Source organism: Elephas maximus, chromosome 8, assembly GCF_024166365.1.
Source record: "Elephas maximus indicus isolate mEleMax1 chromosome 8, mEleMax1 primary haplotype, whole genome shotgun sequence".
NCBI lineage: Eukaryota > Metazoa > Chordata > Mammalia > Proboscidea > Elephantidae > Elephas > Elephas maximus.
The window spans coordinates 126,334,016-126,360,822 of NC_064826.1; the positions used below are offsets into that span (position 1 = coordinate 126,334,016).

General features: G+C 42.2%; 1 long non-coding RNA gene across 3 annotated transcripts in view; it reads left to right on the plus strand.

Moving 5' to 3' along the window:
- The window catches only part of LOC126082219 (uncharacterized), a 149,509-nt gene that overhangs the window by 118,500 nt on the left and 4,202 nt on the right, over nt 1-26,807 (plus strand). For 2 of the 3 annotated variants that reach the window (XR_007518502.1, XR_007518501.1), the window contains one exon: nt 90-1,002. The exons of the other annotated variant lie outside the window; for it this stretch is intronic. This is a non-coding gene — a long non-coding RNA (uncharacterized LOC126082219). Of the gene's footprint in view, nt 1-89; nt 1,003-26,807 lie in introns of those variants that run through there. 3 annotated transcript variants of the gene reach the window in all.

Consider the following 26,807-nt stretch of genomic DNA (forward strand, 5'->3'; position numbering starts at 1 on the left):
GGGCAGCAGAAAGTGGGAGTAACCTGTTGTGTGGACAGATCTCCGTGGAGCTGAGCCCCATGGAACCCTGACTTAGCTTTTACTCATAGCAGAACACACCTGGTTTGAATTCCAGCCCTTACAAGAGGTGGGATCCTGAGCATCTTCAAAATGGAGGTAATTATAGCTGGGGGTGGTGGGATGGATGGGTGATTAGAGATGAAGTACATCAGACGTTTTGCAAGACAGGGAGTAGGCCATGATTAAGGAAAATATAACTTATAATTTTGGGGAGAGTATAATATTGGTGGTGGCATTAGTGTAACACTAGTCACTAGAACAAAGAAATTCCAAAGTTTCAGCAGCATAAAAAACCAAAAACCAAACCCACTGCCGCTGAGTCGATTCCGACTCATAGCAACCCTATAGGACAGAATAGAACTGCCCTGTAGAGTTTCCATGGAGCACCTGGCAGATTCGAACTGCTGACCTTTTGGTTAGCAGCCGTAGTACTTAACCACTATGCCAGCAGGGTTTCCAAATAAAGCAATAGAAATGTATTTCTTGCACATGTAACAATTTTATCAATCCAGTGCAGGTGTTAGAGTCCAAAGGATGATTTTTGTCAGTATGCTGATGCAGGGGCCCAGGTTCTTTCCATCTTGTTACTCCACCATCCCCCAGGACCTATGTCTAGCACCTGTAGAGGTGAAGAGAGAGTGGAGAAGACGCACCCACTTCCCAAAAGCCCTGCCTGCACGTGCCTGCTCACACCTCAGTGAGGGGAACTGGCCACAAGGCCACCCCTGCAGGCAAGGGGGAGGTTCAACAATGACCTACTGGGAGTCCCTCCCAGTGTTGGCTGTGCACTGTTGGAGGAGGCACACATGGTTTGGGTGGGCAGCCAGCTTGCACTGCAGTAGTGATACCAGATGAGTAACAGTTTTGGATGAAGTGAAAGCCATAGATGGATAGATAGATGATAGATAAATAACATAGATTAGATAGATAGGATAGATTAGATAGATGATAGATAGACAGAAAGATAGCTGTCATTGAGTAGATTACGACTCCTGGCAACCTTATTTATGTACAACAGAACAAAACACTGCCCAGCCCTGCATCATCCTCATGATTGTCAGCATGTTAGAGTCCATCGTTGTGGCCCTTGTGCCAAAACATCTCACCGAGTGTCTCCATGGCCTTGTTGGCCCTATACTTCACCAAGCATCATGTCCTCCTCTAGGGATTGATCCCTTCTGATGATGTGTCCAAAGCAAATGAATTGGACAATGTTCTGTTTGTTGCCATGAGATTTTCACTGGCTGATTTTCAGAAGTAGATCGCCATGCCTTTCTTCCTAGTCTCTCTTAGACTGGAAGCTCCACTGAAATCTTTGCACCGTGGGTGACCCTGCTGGTATTTGAAATACTGGTGGCATAACATCCAGTATGATAGCAACATGTAAGCTACCATAGTTGACAAACTGACAGGTGATGGACAGATGCCTTAGGATAGACCTGGTTCTAGCCAGGGCAGCTCAGTGTGGGCAGGGGTTTGCTAATACATTCTGTACAGCTTTGCTGCTCCAATTGGGATCTGTGGTCCAACAGCATGGGGATCACTGGGAGCCTGTGGGAAATGCCAAATCCCAAGCCCCAGCCCAGACCTTCCGAATCTGAATCTACATTTAAGATCCCCCATGTCTGAGATTCTGACAATCTTCCAGGTGATGAAGAGCTCAGATCTATACACTATACTTTGAGTAGCAAGCATCTAGAGGACATCAAATTCATAGGCTCAATTCTCCCTGGAAGAAATGAGATTTCCTCGTGGGAATATGAAAGTAGGGGCCTCATATTCCCCCTCCTGTGTCATCAACAATGCCTGGGTAGCATTTCTGCCAGAAGGGGATGAAACAGAACCCTAAGGTCTTGTTTTGTCTGAGAAAGGAGGATATCCAGAGATTATTTGCAGAACCCCCCTCACGGTGTATTTACTGATATCCAGGGGTAGAGTGGAGACACTGGCCCCTTTCAGGTGTGTAGCTGGAATCCGTCTCGGGTGGACGTGAACCTCTGCCCAGCTGAGATTTACTTGCAATTGTCCACAGCAAGAGGGGTTGGTTGATGAAGCCTGTGCTAGAGTCACACAGGTAATCAACCTCTTCCCTACTCTCGCCTTCTTTCTGCTGTGACAGTTCATCCTTTTGGAAAAATTCATTAACCTACAGTAACACTTCTCACTGGTGACAACTCTAAGTAAAAGCAAACTGGCGTCACTGACTTTTCAGAGACTATTCTCTCAGCTCTCCGAGGCCTGCACTCATTTTGGGGAAAAAGAAAAAAAAACGCTGACTTGGGCTCAGTGCTGCTCCTGTAAATGCACTGAACTGGAGCTTCATGGTTCCTAGATGTGATTCTGGCCTGTGCTACAAGCTGACCGCCACTGTGTCTCAGAACTCACAGGGCAGAGGCCGGGAAGGGGTGCGGTGTACCCTCGTCACCGCAATGCCCTGGACTGTCTGGCACATATAGCTCCTCTCATCTTGTAAGCCCCTGCTTTGTGCTAGGCACTTTCTGTCACATTTGCGGTCTGATTTAATCTGTATGCAACCCTGAAGATGAGATTGTTACCATTTTGTTGTTGTTAGTTCCGTTGGCTCTGACTCACAGAGACCCTGTATATAACAGAATGAAATGTTGCCTGGTCTTGGACCAGTCTCTTGATCATTGCTATGTTTAAAGCAACTGCCTGTCTGTGAGTTTGTTGTACAGTGGTGCCTTGTGTGTTGCTGGAATACTGGAAGCTATGCCATTGGTATTTCAAATACCAGCAGGGTCACCCATGGTAGATAGGTTTCAGCGGAGCTTTCAGCCTAAGCAGACTAGGAAGAAAGGGCTGGTGATTTACTTCTGAAAATTTACCAATGAACAGTTTATGGGTCTCAACACAACTTTGTCCTATATTGTGTGGGATGATGAGCCTCTCTGGTTGAAAGGCACTTAAAATATGACTGGGAAGAACTACCTCCTCAAAGTAGTTTAATGACATGGATGGGGTAGCCTTTAGGACCTTCATTTGTTGTTGGAATATGACTCAAAATGAGAAGTAACAGCTGCAAACACCCCTTAGTGACTGGAACGTGGAATGTATGAAGTTGTCACTTTAGAAACATAGACAGTGAGTCTTGCGAGAAGATTAAAATTGCAGAGACATAATTTAAACCCAACTCTTCCTGCTCCAGTATACAGAGAACTGCCAGAAATTCAGGCTGGTTTCAGAAGAGGACGTGGAACCAGGGATATCATTGGTGATGTCAGGTGGATCCTGGCTGAAAGCAGAGAATACCAGAAGGATATGTACCTGTGTTTTATTGACTATGCAAAGACATTCGACTGTGTGGATCATAACAAGTTATGGATAGCATTGTGAAGAATTGGAATTCCAGAACACTTTATTGTGCTCATGAGGAACCTTTACGTAGATCAAGAGGCAGTTGTTCGGACAGAACAAGGGGATACTGATTGGTTTAAAGTCAGGAAAGGTGTGCGTCAGGGTTGTATTCTTTCATCATACCTATTCAATCTGTATGCTGAGCAAATAATCCAAGAAGCTGGACTATATGAAGAACGGGGCATCAAGATTGGACAAAGACTCATTAACAACCTGTGTTATGCAGATGACACAACCTTGCTTGCTGAAAGTGAAAAGGACTTGAAACACTAACGAAGATCAGAGACCACAGCCTTCAGTATGGATTGTACCTCGACATAAAGAAAACAAAGATCCTCACAACTGGACCAATGAGGAACATCATGATAAATGGAGAAAAGATTGAAGTTGTCAAGGATTTCATTTTACTTGGATCCACAATCAACAGCCATGGAAGCAGCAGTCAAGACATCAAAAGACGCATCGCATTGGGTAAATCTGCTGCAAAGGACCTCTTTAAAGTGTTGAAGACCAAAGATGTCACCTTGAAGACTAAGGTGCACCTGACCCAAGCCATGGTATTTTCAATTGCATCACATGCATGTGAAAGCTGGACAATGAATAAGGAAGACTGAAGAAGAATTCACGCCTTTGAATTGTGGTGTTGGCAAAGAATATTGGATATACCATGGACTGCCAAAAGAACGAACAAATCTGTCTTAGAGGAAGTACAACCAGAATGCTTGTTAGAAGCAAGGATGGCAAGAGTGTGTCTTACATACTTTGGACATGCTGTCAGGAGGAATCAGTCCCTGGAGAAGGACATCATGCTTGGCAAAGTACAGGGTCAGCAGAAAGGAGGAAGACCCTCAGCGAGGTGGATTGACACAGTGGCTGCAACAATGAGCTCAAGCATAACAACGACTGTAAGGATGGCTCAGGACCGGGCAGTGTTTCGTTCTGTTGTGCATAGGGTCGCTATGAGTCGGAGCTGACTTGATGGCACCTAACAACAACAAATTCGTGCTCCAAAGCACACATTCTTCCAACTTTAACACAATGACTCTGTCCTTGAGAGTGAAGCAGTAGACTTTTAGAATGGTAGACTACTCTTCTCTAGTTCCCAGATTCATGTTTGGGGTCAAGGAGCCACCTAGTATGGCAGCTAAGAGTGTGGACTCTGAGTCAAATTCATCTGTGTTCAATTCCTCCCTCAAGCATATGAGTTAATATAAAATTATTTAATGTCTCAGAGTCTCAGTTTCCTCAGCTGTACAATGGGGAGAAGATAACACTGCCTTAATAGGATTATTGTGAGGATCAAATGAGACAACAATATAAATGTGTGTGTGTGTGTGTGTGTGTGTGTGTAGTGCTGGACACAAAATAAGAATTTCGTAAATTTCATTACCAGTATAAATATGATTAGCATTAAGGCCCTTTTGTCTGAAAGGGGCAGATTCTGCCCAAGCCAGAATACTGCGGGGTTATTACCAAACCGTAAAGATTCAGGCGTTAAGGCCCTTTTCAGGGACCATCTGTCATTCTCATGTTGACTTCTCTTGCTGACCTTGGACTGGTCGTCTTTCTTGGACTGGCATCCTTTGCTTACTTCACTTGCTCAAGACCCAGTGAGGCTTCCCAAGCCCTGAGTCTATAGGAGTCCTGGGGGCACAGTGGTTAAGTGCTTGGCTGCTAACTGGAAGGTAGGTGGTTTGAACCCACCAGCTGCTCCACAGGAATAAGATGTGGCTGTATGCTTCCATGAAGATTTACATCCTTAGAAACCCTGCGGGGTAGGTCTTCTCTGTCCTACAGGGTTGCTCTGAGTTGGAATTAACCTGACAGCACACAACAATGGATCCTAGAGTTTCGTTTTGTCATAAGCACCAGCTGTTGATTGCTTATGGATTCTCTGGAGTATAATTTTTAAAATGAATGAGAAATCATCTGGTCAGCCAATGGATAAACCTGTTCAGCCAGGGGACCACTGGCTATGTTGGATAGGGCTTACTGTCCATTATAGGGACTGGCTCTCAATCAAAGAGCTATGGGTGAGGCAAACAATAAATTCTGTCTAGAACAAGGATTTAGATAATTTCTTTCAGTGTTTTTTTGAATTTCCTATTTTGTCTCTACCTATCCTTCAGTTGGGCATGGGTAATTAACTGGCTTACCAAAGGTTGAGAATTTGAGATACTGTCTGAGGTGATGATAGCATTTCCCCAGAAATGACAAATTAGTAAAAACGAGCAGAGAAGGGACATTTCTTGCATTTGGGGCTGTTATTATAAAGACTGTCCTGTGCTTCCAGCCTCAAGTGACTTCTCTGGGATTTTAGACTCTGTGCATTGTCTGGGCAGACCTTGATAGGTGTTCTCTGTTTCTGTCTCTTGTGCCTTTAGGCATAATCGCTCCTATTTTTCATTAGAGAAGAATTTGTTTGGAGAAAATTACTTTCTCAGCCCTTTGCCTTTTTCATGGCCTGAAAGTCATTGGCAAGTTCTGGAGCCAGGATTTTGTTTCTTTGTTGCAGGACCCAATTCTCTGAAAATTATGAGCAAACCAACCTACCTCTTGGACAAACCTCCTTAAATAAATACCACAAGCTCTGATAGGGCATTGTGAACAATACACAGAGGTTTAACCAAGTGCCTGGGGGCTTAGAAGAACACTCCAGAACAATCTAGAATTTTGCCTTCTTCTATGGTGAGGTGGGGCTAGAAATGTATCAGAACTCACTGTAGAGTTTGTATAGTTTGTTGTACATAATCATTTTTTCACTTATTCTACATTCTTTAAAAACTTTTTATTGAATCATTACTATATGCCAGTGTAGCCGAGAGAGTAATACTCATGAAATATTGCCTAAGGTTTCTTATATTTCTCAGGCCCCTTGAAATGGGTCACTATGAGTCAAAACTGACTTGATGGCAACGAGTTTTTGGTTTTGCAGTTAGGTAGGGCTGGAGACTCCTGCTGGCCAAGGGTCTGTGAGTAGGCATGCCACTCCAGGGCAGATCATTCAATTGCTGGCGGTAGACACTTCCACATTTGAAAAGCCCCAGCAATTTAGTAAGCCGTGTGTTCCAGATGGTGTAGCTACAACGAGACAGTGAAGCATCTCTTGGCCTGGGCTCCTGAGTGACTACGTGGGACAGGGCCTCCTACCAACCCATGATGGTGTCTTAGCTTCCTATGGTTGCCATAACAAAATGCCACAAAGTGGATGGCTTTAAAGAACAGAGCTTTATTGTCTCACAGTTCTAAAGGCTGAAAGTCCAAATCAGGGTGTCGGCCATATTGATTCCTTTGAGGGCTCTTGGAGAGGAACTGCTGCATGCCTCTTTCCTAATTTCTGGTGCTGCTGGCAATCCTTGGTGTTCCTTTGTGGCTTATAGATGCATCTGCCTCTGTTGTCACATGGTGTCTGTCTTTCCCCATGTTTGATCTACTTCTGTGTCTATCCTTCTCTTTTATAAAATGCCATTCAGAAGGATTTGGCTTAGAACCCATCCTACTCCGGTATGACTTCCTTAAATTAACTGATAACATCTGTAAAGAAAAAACCCATTTCCCCAAACAAGGTCACATTCACAGGTGCAGGAGTTACAACTTCCACATATCTTTTTTGGGGACACGATTTAATCTCTAACGGGGGACATGCAGCATGAGTGAATAATAAAAGTTTATTGTGTTATACTTCTTCAGACTTGAAGGGTTGGAGATTTGCTTCTGCAGCATAGCCTAGCTTATTCTGCTTAGTTCAGCCAGGCACTGTGTTATGTGATGGGCTTCAATGCTGACTAAAATTATTCAGAGTTCCTGTGCAGTTGTGGTCTAGTCAGGGAGACACAAACTATTCAATCCTGCAAGCAAACAAATGGTTAAAACTTTGAAAGTGCTGTAGAGAGTGTCTGCGGGTGGATTTCCAAAGGTTGCTGTAATGAAGTACTACAAAGTGGGTGGCTTATAAAAACAGAAATTTATTCTCTCATAGGTCTGGGGACTAGATATCCAAATCCAGAGTTTTGGCAGGCTCACATTCTCTTCAAAGTCTCTAGGGGTGGGTCCTTCCTGGTTTCTCCTAGCTTCTGGTAGCATCTGGCATTACTTGGCATGCAGATGTGTCTTCACATGGCCATCTTTCCTCTGTCTCTCTGTGTCTTTTTTTGTATTTTATAAAGATATCACTTAGAAGGAATTAGGACCCACCCTACTCTGGGATGACCTCATGTTAATGTAACTGATAACATTTCCAAAGACCCTATTTCCAAATAAGGTTACATTCACAGCTACTGGGAATGGCATTAGGATGCCATCATATCTTTCTGGAGGACACAATTCAATCCATAACAGGTATGTGTGGTGAAATGGACATAGCTTTTGTTACTGAGCACAGACTCATCAACCTTGGCCTGACCTTTTGTCATCATCAAATCAGGAATGAAAACGCCCTCTCTGCAGTGCTATGAAGAGATGCCTGGAGAAAGTAAACTCAGTCTGGCTCTCAGAGATGCATTGCTAATGCTCAGAGGGAGCAGATTCAAGAAAGGGTTTCCCTTTTCTGAATTAATAATTGTCTTAATAATTATAATAACAGTCATAACTAGTATGTGCTTTGCAATCGTACTTTCTTCTCTCCTTACCATATACCCACCATATACCTCACCATATACCACATATACCAATATATCCAGAAGTGTTTCTCTTTCCCAAGGAAGTGGTAGCAAAGGCATCAAGAAGATTTGTGGAAGGGCAGAAAGACTAAATACAAGGGAGAGATATAAAGTTAGAATTACAGTTTTCGAAGTTTGGGGATCAGGCTGTCACATTGATTTAAATTGGGCATGTTCCTTTGTCTGAGTACTGGGGATGCCCATGCTTTCCTTGAAGCCCTGACAGGTTATCATGGGGGTAATTACTTGAAGAGCCTGGCACTTAAATCCATAATGCTGTTCCCTCTGCACCCTCTTAGATACCTGAGGAGTGCTCTCTCTAGGCAGCAAACTCCTTCTCTCTGTGGAATAAGAATTCTAGATGTTAACTTGAAGTTGCTGGGTTCAAGCCCAGAGCTGACATTACTCATTGTATGAACTTAGTCAAGTCACTGCCTACTGAGCCTGTTTCATCGTATACTGTATGTGTACAATAAAATACTGCACACCTTACATGACCATGACATTTTGAGAAAGTCCTTTTGACATGCTCAAAACTTAATACTGCATCATAATGATGGAAATAACAAGTGTTGGAGAGGATGTAGAGAAATCAGAGCCCTCATCCATTGCTGGTGGGATTGTAAAATTGTGTAGCTATTGTGGAGAACATTTTGGCAGTTCCTCCAAAAGTTAATCACCAAAGAATTACCACGTGACCCAGCAATTCCACTCCTAGGTGGAGCCCTGGTGGCGCAGTGGTTAAGAGCTCGGCTGCTAACCAAAGCTCTGCAGTTCGAACCTACCAAGTGTATACCTAGGAGACTTGAAATCAGAGACTCAAACAGTATATGTACAACAATGTCCGCTGCAGCATTATTCACAATAGCACAAAGGGAGAAACAACCTTAGGGTCTATCAACAGATGAATGAACAAACAAAATGTGGTATATACATACAGTGGAGGAGTATTCAGACACAAAGAGAAACGAAGTCCTGATACATGCTTTGATATGGATGAACCTTGAAAACATGCTGAGTGAAATAAGTCAGACACAAAAGGAGAAATACTGTATGATCTCACCTTTACGAAATATTTAGACTAGGCCAATGCATAGAGACAAAAGTTTATTAGTGGTTACGGGGGGGGGGGGTGGGTGAGGGTAACGGGAATTATCGCTTAAGGGCAGTGATTCTCTGGGATGATCAAAACCTTTTCAAATGGATATGGTGATGGTAGCACAATGTGGTAGATGTAATTGATGTCATTGAGTCACACACTTAAAATGGTTAAAATGGCAAAATACAAACTTAATACTCCTCTTTGATTTTACCAAGAAATATGTGCAACTTATGTTTCTGACCCTATCCCTGTCCCGTCCCTTCACCTGTCTCAGACTCCCATCCATGTATATGTGTGTGTGAGTGAGTGAGTGTGTTAAGGGTGGGAGAGCTGTAGGCTGTTTCCTGCAGGGTAAGACTCAGGTGTAGAGAGAAAATCTCTGCTTTTCACATAATTTGGTAATTAAAACAAAACTGAAATATTAGTGATTTAGCTTTAAAGCATATAACACTATCTCGTCATCAAAATAGCAGCATTGAAGATGCTGTGACAAAGTCAGCAAAATAAAATACTTGGGTCCACACATGCACCTCATAGGTTGTTACGAGGATAAAATGAAGCAATCTATGTGACAGAGATAGACTCCCGGGTAGAGCAAATGGATAATGAGCTCGGCTGCTACCTGAAATGTTGGAGGTTTGAATCTGCCCAGAAGTACCCTGAAAGAAAGGCCTGATGATCTACTTCCGAAAAATCAGCTATTAAAATCCCTATAGAGCACACTTCTTCTCCGATGCACATGAGGTTGCCACGGGTTGAAGTTGACTCGATGGCAACTGGTATGTGACAAAGCTTTGTCAACCAAGTTGCTGCATATTTCCATCCATAGCAAGTTTGTGTGGTGAAATGTATTGTTGTAAATGAGAGCATCTGTTCTTGAAATGCAGTGTCATTTGAGACCCACCACACACAATATCTTAACCTCTCTGAACTGGCCAGCAAATTGATTCAGTACAGGAGGGGCTCGGATGATACAGAGAAAACGAATAAGAAGTGCCCTGGGCAGTAAGTCAAGGAGGGCTCCTAGGAGGAGGTGAGCCCTCACCAGGTTCTCCAACGTGTGATCAGGATGGACTCTGAGTCGAGAGTACGAAGAGCCCCTTGGCAGGAACTGGCAATGTGGAAACCATGCGCTCCTCTGCTGCTGAGGAGATCCTTTTACTGAGAGAGTATGAATGAGATGAGTTATTTCGGCTACCTGAGAAGAGCTCACGCCCTGCGATCGATCCCCATGCTGTCAGCAGACAACTGAGATGTTTGAAGCTTGTGGGCAGCCAGCCAGTCTTCCTCCCCACGCCTCATCCTTCACTGTCAAGGGCTGAAAGAGACCCCTTCCCATAACTCATCAGCGTGGCCACCCACACCCAGGGAGAGGGGGGAGTTTTTTTATTTTAATTATTTGTTTAGCCATGTGCACTCTCATGCTTTGTAAGTATCCTTAGATTTAGTGTGTGAATCATTAATATCCAGTCTGGGAAAGTCAGTGGCATGTTCGTGTGGCACTGGCAAAGGAAATGAAAACTGGAAGGCTGTGAGCTGAGTGTCAGTTACCCTGGACTCCAGTCCGCAGGCAGGGGCTTAAGGGCTCCATGGCCCAGCTGGTCATTGTCAGGGAGATTCACACCCTCAGAATCCTCAACCTACTCTCTGCCAAGTGGTCCTCCAGCCCTAGCACTTTCCTTATTGTGAGTTCAGAAAACTTAGTGTCTTTGTTGATGCTTGTACCCGAGAGGTGAGGGACTAGCTTCTCAGAGAGTCACTTCTCTCCCTCTCAGGCAGGTTTTGTTAGAATAACCATTCTTGATATTTCTCAAATACACATGGAAGGGAAAATGAGACCAATCATCTTGGGGAATTATACCTAATGGGTCTGACACAGGGGTCCTCCCACTTATACTGGGGTTGGTATCAATATATACATTAATATTCAAGGTGACTATTAATATATACGTGAAATGGTTGTGAAATGAGAATTTAATAAGTTTTTAAGATAATTGGGGGGAGAGTGGTGGTTTTAAGATAATTGGGGGGAGAGTGGTGGTTTAGTAGTAGAAATCTCACCTTCCATGAGGAAGACCTAGGTTTGATTCCTGGCCAGTACATTGCATGTGGAGGCTTGTGTGTTGCTATGATGCTGAACAAGTTTCAGCGGAGCTTCCAGACTAAGATGGACCAGGAAGAAAGGCCTGGTGATCTACTTCTGAAAATCAGCCAGTGGAAGCCCTGTGGATCACAGTAATCCGGTCCTATTGTGCATGGGGTCACTATGAGACAGGTTCTGACTCAACAGCAGCCACCACCACCACCAAGATAACTGGCGTTCTCTCATCTTCCTTTTGGTTCTTTGGAAATCTGCTCAGTCTAGCTTCCTTCTCCCCTTCAGCTCCCTGGCGATTTCCATTCTCAGTTCTAACAACTGCCTGTTGCTGTTAACGGTGTGGTTTGCCCAGCAATATTTTGATTTTATTGTGCTGAAAAGCCTCTTCCTCCACAATAGGGGTGAGGGCAGGCAGGCTTACAGAGTATCAAGGGGCCAGACACAGCTACTCTGCCATGTGAGGCTCTAGGCTCAGGAAATGGGAACCATGAAGACATCCCTGGGGCTGTTACTGAGTCTGCTTCCCAGCCCGCACTGGCACCAGGCAGGTCTTGTTCCAGATCTGTGTGAGCTGACGCTGACTGGCTTGCGTGGAAGAGACGAGGCTGCTGTCCCTGGGGATGAATTGAGGGCCCAGGGCATGGGTGCCCAGCTCCTTTCTGGCCACATCTCCTCTAGGATCACAAAGGCAGACTCTTGCTGAGTGAACGGCGGACTGTGGTCTGGGCATGGGCTGCTGCATTATGGCTTTGTGGATTTACAAAAACAAAACAAGACAGAGAAAAACAAAGCACCCCTTTCCTGGGTAAATAGGAGATTGACTCTGCAGCGTGATGAATCGCTTTTGCGTGGCCCTTCTAGCCATGGTCTTGTAGCTCCCACCCAGATGATTGGGTGGGACTGTGCAGATAAGGCATTTGTGGCCCACCAAGGGGATTGGTCAGTTTTGCCATCCCTCTAGGCTTGAAATGAGCCACCCCAGAGATGAGAGAGAAAGGATCCCACCACCACCAAGGAAGAACAGCCAGGAGCAGAGAGCGTGTCCTTTGGACCCAGGATCCCTGCACTGAGAAGCTTCTGGACCCAGGAGAAAGAGAGCAAGCCGTAACCCTGAAGATGGTGAGAAGCAGTGGCAGGAGATGCCAGCAGGAGGCCACTCAGTGGGCTTTCTGGCCCATGGAGCAAGAAAGCTGAGTGCCTGGGCTGCCTCTGGGTACTTACTGGCAGGGGCTAAAAGAGCCTAAGCAGGGCAGAGGCCTAGGGCCATAGAGACGTGTGCCTGTGAGCACAGATGAAAAGAAGTTCTCTGTTGGAGGAACAGTATCCTAAGTGTTCCTGAGCCTGAATTATAACCTATTATTTCCCTAAAAAGCGCCATAACCGTGAGCACTGTCTGTGAGTTCTGTGTGGCCATTGCAATGGATTGTCAAACTCAGCAGGAAGTATAGAGTGCCATGGGAGGGCTGGTTGGTGTCAGAACTGGTAAAGTTGCAAAGAGAAGGCATGTCTGACCTCTGCCTCACAGGAATCAGCCTTGGGCTGTTGATCTTGACTGTCCTTCCACTTTGTGAAGTTAGAGAAGGTCAGACACTGCCTCCATGCCATTTTTGCACACTCCTAAATGAGAACCACAGCCTTAAATGAAACAACATACACACATGTGTGCACACACATCTTTGCTTTAATTATTATCATTAAGAATGAGACAACTAACCTGGCATATGATGAAAAACTTGATGTTTTTATTTCCTGTTTCTCTATGTTTCCTACTCTCTCCATATATTGTAAAGCCTAACTTTTCAAGTGCTGTCTTGACATCTTCGAGCCTCATAGTCACCAAAGGCCTAACTATAAGTTCCTCTGCTCTCACCAGATATGAGCCTTATCAGTGTTCCCCCATCAGCTGGACTAGCAGCACCCCACCTGCTCCTCAACCTGACTGGTTTCATCTCCCTGCCAGCTCGCAGATTTATTCAAACGAGCCAATCACCGAACCAAGGGGAATTCCATCCTACTGTTATTACAAAGTCTGCCTCCCACAGCCCCAGCTAGTTTACTCAGCTCTTGAGTGCAACCCACATGTGGCCCTGCATGACGTGTGGTGTCCTCCTCACCTGGGCTGTGAGTATATACAACTAATAAGCCTCTGCCAAGCTCAGCTGTCCAATGTTGGATGTTGTGTGTTTGACCGTCCCCGTAGCCCTAGGGCAGGACTACCTCCCTCAGGAGGGGACAAAACAATACCTCCCTTCCCCATCAAATTTCTCTGTTCATATAGTTTGAGATTATTAGTAAATTAATTTCTTTGTAATGATAATGGCTAACTGTATGTCAGACACTGGTCTAAGAACTTTACATTTAATCTTCATAGCAAGACTTATTTTTATCATTTGAAGCAAGTTTTATAATCACATTAACAGCAATTATTTAGACAACTTTTTTTTTTTTTTTTTCGCTTTAACTGATTTTATTGTTCTTTTATGCCATGACTTCCTCAGTTCTGATTTTTTGGCTTTGGTTCATCTTTTGGCGATATGGAGTGTGTCTGTTTTTAGGAAGTATGGTATATATGGTAAATATACTCAGAACAGCTCGGATTCTTACTATTGTCCTCATACATGTGCAGAACTTTGATAGGACCAGAATTCTTAGATCACAGTCCTCAAAAATCATGTAGAATTGTCATGGATTGAATTGTGTGCCCCCAAAATGTGTGTTGAATTGGCTAGACCATGATTCCCAGTATTGTGTGGTTATTCATAATTTTGTGATCTGATGTGATTGTCCTATGTGTTATAAATCCTAACCTCTACAATGTTAACAAGGCAGGATTAGAGACAGTTACGTTAACGAGGCAGGGCTCAATCTACGGGTTAGGTTGTATTTTGAGTCAATCTCTTTTGAGATTGTGTCCTCTGGACCCGGGGTCTGTAGGGTAATGCAATTCAGCTATATGCATCCCCTCCCTAATGGAGTCAGCTTTGCTCTTCCCCAAAGCATGATGGGGATGAATTCGGGATGGACTCAGGCTAAGGTACAAGGCCGGGAGTGGCATGACTAGGACAGTGGCCAAGGCCAAGGAATGCCTTAGCAACAAGAAGGAAAACATTTGGGCCTAGATGTGAAGTCCCCGGGAACACTGACTACTCAAGGACATGGGAGAAAAACAATGAGCCTTGGTCCCTGCTGGAATGGTATATAAGCTTGAGTCCCTTGGTAAGTGGTTGCAGAAAATACTCCAGCCAGCCGCCACTGGAGAGCAGCTGCTTGCCCGTGTCAGTAAGTTTCCCTGAACATCTGAGTCTGGAAAGGGCTATGCGTCAGTTCTTCAGATTATCTGCCAGGAAGCACAGCGAGAGTCTTTCCTTGCTGGGGCTGTCCCCTGACAGGTCCCTGCACTGAGAAGTTCCTAGACCAGGGGAAGATTGATGACAAGGACCTTCCCCCAGAACCGACAAAGAAAGAAAGTCTTCTCCCGGAGCTGGCGCTCTAAATTTGGACTTCTAGCCTCTTAGACTTCAAGAGAGTAAATTTCTGTTTGTTAAAGCCATCCATTTGTAGTATTTCTGTTATAGCAGCACTAAATAACTAAGATAAGAATTACTTAATTGTTTTAGGATTTTGGATCCTTTGAAGTAATGTGCTTTGTCATTTTGGCTGATTAATTTTTTTTTGTTTGTTTTAGCTTTGAAATAAACTCTCTATATATATCCAAGGTAGTCAATGTGTAAGAAGATTTTAAAATTTGAGGTACCCGAGAAGATCTGAAATGGCCAACCTGACATTTGTGTGCTACTTCTCTGTGGCTCGTTCCCTTTCCACCCTAGCAACAGCCATTTTACATGCAGACATAATCAGAAGCTAAGTAATGTCCATCAATAATGACATAACAACACTGCTACTCCCCTGAAAGAGGATTTTTTGGTAATGATGAAACTACCCTGTGACCCGCCTCACCATCACATACTCTTATGATTACCACACCATAACAAATCTAAGAAAGATATATATATCCCTTTAAGCCAATCTCCTTACGAGCTTGCCTTATAGGAAGCCCTGCCTTAGGAGCTCCCACTACAGGATGTCTTGCCTTACAAGTTCCCACCACAGGAAGTACTACCTTACGAGTTCCTGCCACAGGAAGTCCTACCTTAAAATGATCTACTACCAACTGAGTCATGTCTTTCAATGATTTAGCCTATAATTACCAATCAAGTCATGTCTTTTGATGATCTGAGTTTGTAAATACAAAGCAAATAATGTGTTTCATATCTTTTGTTCACCCCTTATAAAACATCACTGCTGAGTTGCCATATTACTGGATTTTACCACATGGAGTTCAGTCTACCCGCAGCTCGAGATGTCCCTTTCAATAAATTTCTCAATTTTACATTAATTAGAGTACGGATGGTTACTTCAGGACATCAAGATGTGGCCATCATTTTACTGTTTTGGCCTTTTGCTCAGGGATCTCTTTTGCTTTTCTGATTCAAGTTGGCACTGAGCAGGCAGATAGTTGGGTTTTCCCACATGAATATAAAGGGGAGAGAAGTAAAGGAGATGAGGACTCGGCAAGGAGTAATTATAATGCCAAACTGTGGAGTCTAAACTGCACAAGTAGAAAGTGAAGTCAGAAGGGGAATTAAAAAATGGATAATGCAATAGTGGAGCAAGGCAATGCCCTGGAGGTCTTGATGAGTATAATTATTTAATTGCTGAATCTGCTCAACAGCAACTAGCAACAACAACAAGGTAAGGTATTTGGAAGAGAAGAAGGGCTGGTAACAGAGTGGAATACCTGAAATTGAGATTTTGTGGTGGTCCTGTTTCATTTCAGGAATGCCTGTGGAGTGGAGTGGGGGCTGGGACGGAGTAGGGGGTGGCATGGAGTTCAAGATGCTGATTGGCTAGGCTGGGTTTGGGATAGGTCTTCCACATAGACGTTAGACTTGCCAAGAGTTTGACAGGAGCAGAGTCGTAAATATGGAGGGTGATTCAAGAAATCTAGAGAGATTGCAGGGTATGGCTTATAGCCTGAGAGGGTGGATGGCTGCAGGGCATGGCTTCCAGGGAGGGTGGGGAAAAACTATTTAGAAGCAGCAGTGGGGGTGGGGGCGGGTGGGAGGGTAGGGGGAATGGGAGGTAAGAGTGCGGGGGATGGGTTACAGACGCGGACAACTCCTACTCCTATCTCTTGACACTAGGAAATGTGGATGAAAAAGTCAACAGCATCAGCTTGATAAGGCTTCATGGAAGGCAGTGGCTTCAAGGGGTGGCTGGGTTAAGGAAGTAGGTGAAAGGAAAGTTCAAGGGAAAATGGGGATATTTTCTGGCTGCAGCCCCTGTGCTCCAGAAAGAACAGTTAAAGGTTAGGGTGTGTCAGAGTGGAGGATGCCCAGATTAATGTGAGGGTGGCACTGGATGACTGAGAGGGTGAGGTTTTGAGTAATCATGCAGTTAAACAGGTGTGAAGAGGAGGCAGGCTGGCTTCATGGGCATGCAACCTGTGCAGTTGTGCAGGTGCCATGCTTAGAGGGGCTCCACGCTTTGTTTAGTGCTCTGTTGTCACCATCTCAGTATTTTTTTTTTTTTAATTTTGCTTTAAGTAAAAGTTTACAAACCAAGTCAGTCTCTCATACAAAGACTTATATACACCTTGCTGTATACTCCTAGTTGCTCTCCCTCTAATGAGACAGCACATTCCTTTCCTCCACTCTCTATTTTCGTGTCTATTCGGCCAGCTTCTGCCTCCCTCTGCACTCTCATCTCTTCTCTAGACAGGAGCTGCCCACATAGTCTTATGTGTCTACTTGATCCAAGGATCCAAGGAGCTCACTCTTCACTGGTATCATTTTCTATCCCATAGTCCAGTCCAATCCCTGTCTGAAGAGTTGGCTTTGGGAATGGTTCCTGTCTTGGGCTAACCGAGGGTCTGGGGACCATGACCTCTGGGGTCCTTCTAGGCTCAGTCAGACCATTAAGTCTGGTCTTTTTACAAGAATTTGGGGGTCTGCATCCCACTGCTGTCCTCCTCCTTCAGGGGTTGCCTGTCAGGGCAGTCATCGGTTGTAGCTGGGAACCATCTAGTTCTTCTGGTCTCAGGCTAATGTAGTCTCTGCTTTATGTGGCCCTTTCTGCCTCTTGAGATCATAATTATCTTGTATCTTTCGTGTTCTCCATTCTCCTTTGCTCCAGGTGGGTTGAGACCAATTGATGCATCTTAGATGACCGCTTGCTAGTGTTTAAGACCCCAGACACCACTCTCCAAAGTGGGATGCAGAATATTTTCTTAATGGATTTTATTAGGCCAATTGACTTAGGTGTTCCCTGAAACCATGGTCCCCAAACCCCCGCCTCTGCTACACTGGCCTTTGAAGTGTTCAGTTTATTCAGGAAACTTCTTTGCTTTTGGTTTAGTCCAGTTATGCTGACCTCTCCTGTATTGTGTGTTGTCCATCTCTTCACCTAAAATAGTTCTTATCTACTGTCTAATTAGTGAAAACCTCTCTCCCTCCCTCCCTCCCTGCTCTTGTAACCATCAAAGAGTATTTTCTTCTCTGTTTAAACTATTTTTCGAGTTCTTATAATAGTGGTCTCATACAATATTTATCCTTTTGCAACTGGCTAATTTCACTAAGCTTGATACCTTCCAGATTCCTCCATGTTATGAAATGTTTCATGGATTCATCATTGTTCTTTATTGATGTGTAATATTCCATTGTGTGAATATACGATAATTTATTTATCCATTCGTCTGTTGATGGGCACCTTGATTGCTTCCATTGTTTTGCTATTGTAAATAGTACTGCAGTGAACATGGGTGTGCATATATCTGTGTGAAGGCTCTTATTTCTCTAGGATATATTCCAAGGAGTGGGATTGCTGGATCATATGGTAGTTCTATTTCTAGTTTTTTAAGGAACGCCAAATCGATTTCCAAAGTGTTTGTACGATTTTATATTCCCACCAGCAGTGTATAAGTGTTTCAGTCTCTCCACAACGTCTCCAACATTTATTATTTTGTGTTTTTTGGATTAATGCCAGCCTTGCTGGGGTGAGATGTAATCTCATTGTAGTTTTGATTTGCATTTCTCTAATGGCTGATGATGGTGAGCATTTCCTCATGTATCTGTTAGCTACCTGAATGTCTTTTTTAGTGAAGTGTCTGTTCATATCCTTTGCCCATTTTTTAACTGAGTTATTTGTCTTTTTGTCGTTGAGTTTTTACAGTATCGTGTAGATTTTAGAGATCAGACGCTGATTGGAAATGCCATAGCTAAAAACTTTTTCCCAGTCTGTAGGTAGTCTTTTTAATCTTTTGGTGAAGTCTTTGGATGAGCATAGGTGTTTGATTTTTAGGAGCTCCCAGTTATCTAGTTTCTCTTCTGCATTGTTAGTAATGTTTTGTATACTGTTTATGCCAAGTATTAGGGCTCCTAGCATTGTCCCTATTTTTTCTGCCATGATCTTTATCATTTTAGATTTTATATGCAGGTCTTTGATCCATTTTGAGTTAGTTTTTGTGCATGGTGTGAGGTATGGGTCTTGTTTCATTTTTTTGCAGATGGATATCCAGTTAGGCCAGCACCATTTGTTAAAGAGACTGTCTTTTCCCCCATTTAACATACTTCGGGCCTTTGTCAAATATCAGCTGCTCATATGTGGATGGATTTATATCTGGGTTCTCAATTCTGTTCCATTGGTCTATGTATCTGTTGTTGTGCCAGTACCAGGCTGTTTTAACTACTATGGCAGTATAATAGATTCTAAAATCAGGTAGAGTGAGGCCTCCTGCTTTGTTATTCTTTTTCAGTAATGCTTTACTTATTTGGGACCTCTTTCCCTTCCACATGAAGTTGGTGATTTGTTTCTCCATCTCATTATAAAATGTCATTGGAATTTGGATCGGAATTGCATTGTATCTACAGATGGCTTTTGGTAGAATAGACATTTTTACAATGTTAAGTCTTCCTATCCATGAGCAAGGTATGCTTTTCTACTTATGTAGGTCTCTTTTGGTTTCTTGCAGTACTGCCTTGTAGTTTTCTTTGTATAGGTCTTTTACATCTCTTGTAAGATTTATTCCTAAGTATTTTATCTTCTTGGGGGCTACTGTAAATGGTGTTGATTTGGTGATTTCCTCTTCAATGTTCTCATCTCAGCATTCTTAATAGCAGTGTTTGGGAGTTCTGCTTACATCTCTTATTCTACCTTTGTGGGTCGTTGGTGGCAAGGAGTGGTTCACATCCAGCCTTTCTTCTATGCAGACCATTCTATAGGACATCTTATAGAAGTTCCTAAAGGCTTCTACCATTAGAACAATAATTAAAAGAAAACAAAATAAAAAACAGTTGCTGTCAAGTCAATTCCAGCTTACAGCAACTGCGTACCCCATGTGTGTCAGAGTAGAACTATGCATAAGGTTTCCAATGGCTGTGACCTTTCAGAACTAGATTCCCAGGACTTTCTCCCAAGGCACCTCTGGATGGATTTGAACCATCAACCTTTTGATTAGTAGCTGAACACTTAACTGTTTGTAGCACATATTTTTGTTCCATAGTTTCCACCAATGACATTAGGGTTTCCTCTAGTTTCACAGTCTTTGGCATTTAATGAAATCGGGGGTGCAATGAGAAAGAAGAAATATAATTATGTGCATTCAAATTGCCATTATAAGATTGTTTTTTTCTCATCCTTAATATGTTCTCTCCTCTTTTTAAAGGATTCTGGGATATATCCATGTCTTTCAAGTCCTCTTTGATCTGAGAGACAGTTTTATCATTAGACCTAGCTGGTGTCTGGGTATATAATTTAATTTTGGTAAGTTGTTTTGTCAGTTTTCATTGTTAAAAAAAAAAAAACCTAACTAATAATGCAAGGAAAGAGAACTACTGACTATGTGAAAATCAATTCAGGGTCGAACTAGCTGCAACTGATGTATCAATAGGTTACTTCCTTCTGACTTAACTTTTTTCTTTTCTTCATAACCTGTTGCTTCTATTGACCACATATATTTCCAAACACCAGCATCATCAATTTACTGCTGTATTTCACATTAAGTGTGTGAGAAAGAAAAACAATCTCAACATAGCAGAGTTTAGTTTCCATGCATACAAAATGAGGCCTAAATAAGCAAGACCTACAAGGGATATGACCTTATTTATCTTGTTCTTTCTTCACATTTTATCACACTTAAAGAGGATGAGAATCAAACTCTTCTTGCCTTCCACCATGGTGTGTGGCCTGCCCAGCTTGTTATAGTTGTGTATGCTAGAGGAAAAAAGACTCAGCCAAATACCGGGGTTTTCTGTTGATTTCAGCAGAGTACTGTTTCCTAATAAAGATGCTAATGAAACATTAAACAAACAAGCCTATTGTTAGAAGAGAGTGAAGCCACTGGAAGTTATTACATACCCACTGTGTGTTAGCTGTCAGTGAGCTGCTTCATCCATCTCAGTATAAGAGATGGCGATCCATGCGATATATTTTCTATTTCTCATATAAGGAAACTGAGACACAGAGAGACTGAGGATGCTAATACATCGTAACGAGTCATAGACACAGCCAAGCTTCCCTAGAAATAAAGGACATTCTTTTTCTAATGTTCTTGCTGTGTTATACTTTGGATTCTGGTATTTGAGGGTGTAAAGGTCTAGTCTACAAAGAAAATGGATGTCGAAGCAAGGGTTAAATAGAGATTCCCTGACCATTTTGGGCAAGGCATTGCTGGGGCTGGTGTCCATTTGGTGACCAGTGAGGAGAAGATGTGGCTTTTTTAAGGATGTGTGTGTGTGACACATCCATTCTGCTGTCTTCCCCGACATGTCTCTCCAGGCGCATTCCAGTGTGTGTGATCTGCAGTCACTTGTGGGAAGTGACCTCTGTGTGTGTGTGTGTGGGTGGGGGAAGGCAGCACGAGTGAAAATCAAAGTTCTTAAGAACTTGACATTCAGTAGGTTGACTAACACTTCGTCCAAAGGCGTTAGAATTGACATCCTCCAGCAAGACAATGCATTGCAACCATTATTTTAACCATCTCTTACTTCTTTCTTTTTTTTTTTAATAACTTTTATTAAGCTTCAAGTGAACGTTTACAAATCTAATCAGTCTGTCACGTATAAGTTTACATACATCTCACTCCCTACTCCCACTTGCTCTCCCCCTCTAGAGTCAGCCCTTTCAGTCTCTCCTTTCTTGACAATTTTTCCGGCTTCCCTCTCTCTCTATCCTCCCATCCCCCCTCCAGACAAGAGTTGCCAACACAATCTCAAGTGTCCACCTGATATAATTAGCTCACTCTTCATCAGCGTCTCTCTCCCACCCGCTGACCAGTCCCTTTCATTTCTGATGAGTTGTCTTCGGGGATGGTTCCTGTCCTGTGTCAACTGAAGGTCTGGGGAGCATGGCCGCCGGGATTCCTCCAGTCTCAGTCAGACCATTAAGTTTGGTCTTTTTATGAGAATTTGGGGTCTGTATCCCACTGATCTCCTGCTCCCTCAGGGGTCCTCTGTTGTGCTCCCTGTCAGGGCAGTCATCGATTGTGGCCGGGCACCAACTAGTTCTTCTGGTCTCAGGATGATGTAGGTCTCTGGTTCATGTGGCCCTTTCTGTCTCTTGGGCTCTTAGTTGTCGTGTGGCCTTGGTGTTCTTCATTTTCCTTTGCTCCAGGTGGGTTGAGACCAATTGCTGCATCTTAGATGGCCGCTTGTTAGCATTTAAGACCCCAGACGCCACATTTCAAAGTGGGATGCAGAATGATTTCATAATAGAATTATTTTGCCAATTGACTTAGAAGTCCCCGCAAACCATGTTCCCCAGACCCCCGCACTTGCTCCCCTGACCTTTGAAGCATTCATTTTATCCTGGAAACTTCTTTGCTTTTGGTCCAGTCCAATTGAGCTGACCTTCCATGTATTGAGTGTTGTCTTTCCCTTCACCTAAAGCAGTTCTTATCTACTGATTAATCAATTAAAAAACCCTCTCCCACCCTCCCTCCCCCCCTCGTAACCACAAAAGTATGTGTTCTTCTCAGGTTTACTATTTCTGAAGATTTTATAATAGTGGTCTTATACAACATTTGTCCTTTTGCCTCTGACTCATTTTGCTCAGCATAATGCCTTCCAGGTTCCTCCATGTTATGAAATGTTTCAGAGATTCGTCACTGTTCTTTATCGATGCGTAGTATTCCATTGTGTGAATATACCACAATTTATTTACCCATTCATTCGTTGATGGACACCTTGGTTGCTTCCAGCTTTTTGCTATTGTAAACAGAGCTGCAATAAACATGGGTGTGCATATATCTGTTTGTATGAAGGCTCTTGTATCTCTAGGGTATATTCCTAGGAGTGGGATTTCTGGGTTGTATGGTAGTTCTATTTCTAACTGTTTAAGATAACGCCAGATAGATTTCCAAAGTGGTTGTACCATTTTACATTCCCACCAGCAGTGTATGAGAGTTCCAATCTCTCCGCAGCCTCTCCAACATTTATTATTTTGTGTTTTTTGGATTAATGCCAGCCTTGCTGGTGTGAGATGGAATCTCATCGTAGTTTTAATTTGCATTTCTCTAATGGCTAATGATCGAGAGCATTTTCTCATGTATCTGTTGGCTGCCTGAATATCTTCTTTAGTGAAATGTGTGTTCATATCCTTTGCCCACTTCTTGATTGGGTTGTTTGTCTTTTTGTGGTTGAGTTTTGACAGAATCATGTAGATTTTAGAGATCAGGCGCTGGTCGGAGATGTCATAGCTCAAAATTCTTTCCCAGTCTGTAGGTGGTCTTTTTACTCTTTTGCAGAAGTCTCTAGATGAGCATAGGTGTTTGATTTTTAGGAGCTCCCAGTTATCGGGTTTCTCTTCATCATTTTTGGTAATGTTTTGTATTCTGTTTATACCTTGTATTAGGGCTCCTAGGGTTGTCCCAATTTTTTCTTCCATGATCTTTATCGTTTTAGTCTTTATGTTTAGGTCTTTGATCCACTTGGAGTTAGTTTTTGTGCATGGTGTGAGGTATGAGTCCTGTTTCATTTTTTTGCAAATGGATATCCAGTTATGCCAGCACCATTTGTTAAAAAGGCTATCTTTTCCCCAGTTAATTGACACTGGTCCTTTGTCAAATATCAGCTGCTCATACGTGGATGGATCTATGTCTGGGTTCTCAATTCTGTTCCATTGGTCTATGTGTCTGTTGTTGTACCAATACCAGGCTGTTTTGACTACTGTGGCTGTATAATAGGTTCTGAAGTCAGGTAAGGTGAGGCCTCCCACTTTCTTCTTCTTTTTCAGTAGTGCTTTGCTTATCCGGGGCTTCTTTCCCTTCCATATGAAATTGGTGATTTGTTTCTCTATCCCCTTAAAATATGACATTGGAATTTGGATCGGAAGTGCATTAAATGTATAGATGGCTTTTGGTAGAATAGACATTTTTACTATGTTAAGTCTTCCTATCCATGAGCAGGGTATGTTTTTCCACTTAAGTATGTCCTTTTGAATTTCTTGTAGTAGAGCTTTGTAGTTTTCTTTGTATAGGTCTTTTACATCCTTGGTAAGATTTATTCCTAAGTATCTTATCTTCTTGGGGACTACTGTGAATGGTATTGATTTGGTTATTTCCTCTTCGGTGTTCTTTTTGTTGATGTAGAGGAATCCGAGTGATTTTTGTATGTTTATTTTATAACCTGAGACTCTGCCAAACTCTTCTATTAGTTTCAGTAGTTTTCTGGAGGATTCCTTAGGGTTTTCTGTGTATATAATCATGTCATCTGCAAATAGTGATAACTTTACTTCTTCCTTGCCAATCCGGATACCTTTTATTTCTTTGTCTAGCCTAATTGCCCTGGCTAAGACTTCCAACACGATGTTGAATAAGAGCGGTGATAAAGGGCATCCTTGTCTGGTTCCCGTTCTCAAGGGAAATGCTTTCAGGTTCTCTCCATTTAGAGTGATATTGGCTGTTGGCTTTGCATAGATGCCCTTTATTATGTTGAGGAATTTTCCTTCAATTCCTATTTTGGTAAGAGTTTTTATCATGAATGGGTGTTGGACTTTGTCAAATGCCTTTTCTGCATCAATTGATAAGATCATGTGGTTTTTGTCTTTTGTTTTATTTATGTGGTGGATTACATTAATGGTTTTTCTGATATTAAACCAGCCTTGCATACCTGGGATAAATCCCACTTGATCAGGGTGAATTATTTTTTTTGATGTGTTGTTGGATTCTATTGGCTAGAATTTTGTTGAGGATTTTTGCATCAATGTTCATGAGGGATATAGGTCTATAATTTTCTTTTTTTGTAATGTCTTTACCTGGTTTTGGTATCAGGGAGATGGTGGCTTCATAGAATGAGTTGGGTAGTATTCCGTCATTTTCTATGCTTTGGAATACCTTTAGTAGTAGTGGTGTTAACTCTTCTCTGAAAGTTTGGTAGAACTCTACAGTGAAGCCGTCCGGCCAGGGCTTTTTTTTGTTGGGAGTTTTTTGATTACCGTTTCAATCTCTTTTTTTGTTATGGGTCTATTTAGTTGTTCTACTTCTGAATGTGTTAGTTTAGGTAGGTAGTGTTTTTCCAGGCATTCATCCATTTCTTCTAGGTTTTCAAATTTGTTAGAGTACAATTTTTCATAATAATCTGAAATGATTCTTTTAATTTCATTTGGTTCTGTTGTGATGTGGTCTTTCTCATTTCTTATTCAGGTTGTTTCCTTTCCTGTATGTCTTTAGTCAGCCTAGCCAATGGTTTATCAATTTTGTTAATTTTTTCAAAGAACCAGCTTTTGGCTTTGTTAATTCTTTCAATTGTTTTTCTGTTCTCTAATTCATTTAGTTCAGCTCTAATTTTTATTATTTGTTTTCTTCTGGAGCCTGATGGATTCTTTTGTTGCTCAGTTTCTATTTGTTCAAGTTGTCGGGACAGTTCTCTGATTTTGGCTCTTTCTTCTTTTTGTATGTGTGCATTTATCGATATAAATGGGCCTCTGAGCACTGCTTTTGCTGTGTCCCAGAGGTTTTGATAGGAAGTATTTTCATTCTCGTTGCTTTCTATGAATTTCCTTATTCCCTCCTTGATGTCTTCTATAACCCAGTCTTTTTTCAGGAGGGTATTGTTCATTTTCCAAGTATTTGATTTCTTTTCCCTAGTTTTTCTTTTATTGATCTCTAGTTTTATTGCCTTGTGGTCTGAGAAGATGCTTTGTAATATTTCGATGTTTTGGACTCTGCAAAGGTTTGTTTTATGACCTAATATGTGGTCTATTCTAGAGAATGTTCCATGTGCGCTAGAAAAAAAAGTATATTTTGCAGCAGTTGGGTGGAGAGTTCTGTATAAGTCAATGAGGTCAAGTTGGTTGATTGTTGTAATTAGATCTTCCGTGTCTCTGTTGAGCTTCTTACTGGATGTCCTGTCCTTCTCTGAAAGTGGTGTGTTGAAGTCTCCTACTATAATTGTGGAGGTATCTATCTCGCTTTTCAATTCTGTTAAAATTTGATTTATGTATCTTGCAGCCCTGTCATTGGGTGCATAAATATTTAATATGGTTATGTCTTCCTGATCAATTGTCCCTTTTATCATTATATAGTGTCCTTCTTTATCCTTTGTGGTGGATTTAAGTCTAAAGTCTATTTTGTCAGAAATTAATATTGCTACTCCTCTTCTTTTTTGCTTATTGTTTGCTTGATATACTTTTTTCCATCCTTCGAGTTTTAGTTTGTTTGTGTCTCTAAGTCTAAGGTGTGTCTCTTGTAGGCAGCATATAGATGGATCGTGTTTCTTTATCCAGTCTGTGACTCTCTGTCTCTTTATTGGTGCATTTAGTCCATTTACATTCAGGGTAATTATACATAAATAAGTTTTTAGTGCTGTCATTTTGATGCCTTCTTATGTGTGTTGTTGACAATTTCATTTTTCCACATACTTTTTTGTGCTGAGGCGTTTTTCTTAGTAAATTGTGAGATCCTCATTTTCATAGTGCTTGACTTTATGTTAGTTGAGTCGTTACGTTTTTCTTGGTTTTTATCTTGAGTTATAGAGTTGTTATACCTTTTTGTGGTTACCTTATTATTTACCCCTATTTTTCTAAGTAAAAACCTAACTTGTATTGTTCTATATTGCCTTGTATCACTCTCCATATGGCAGTTCAATGCCTCCTGTATTTAGTCCCTGTTTTTGATTATTGTGATCTTTTACCTATTGACTTCCATGACTCCCTGTTATGTGTATTTTTTTTTTTTAATTAATCTTAATTTGTTTGTTTTTGTGATTTCCCTATTTGAGTTGATATCAGGAAGTTCTGTTTTGTGACCTTGTGTTGTGCTGATATCTGATATTATTGGTTCTCTGACCAAACAATATACTTTAGTATTTCTTGTAGCTTTGGTTTGGTTTTTGCAAATTCTCTAAACTTGTGTTTGTCTGTAAATATCTTAATTTCGCCTTCATATTTCAGAGAGAGTTTTGCTGGATATATGATCCTTGGCTGGCAGTTTTTCTCCTTCAGTGTTCTGTATATGTCATCC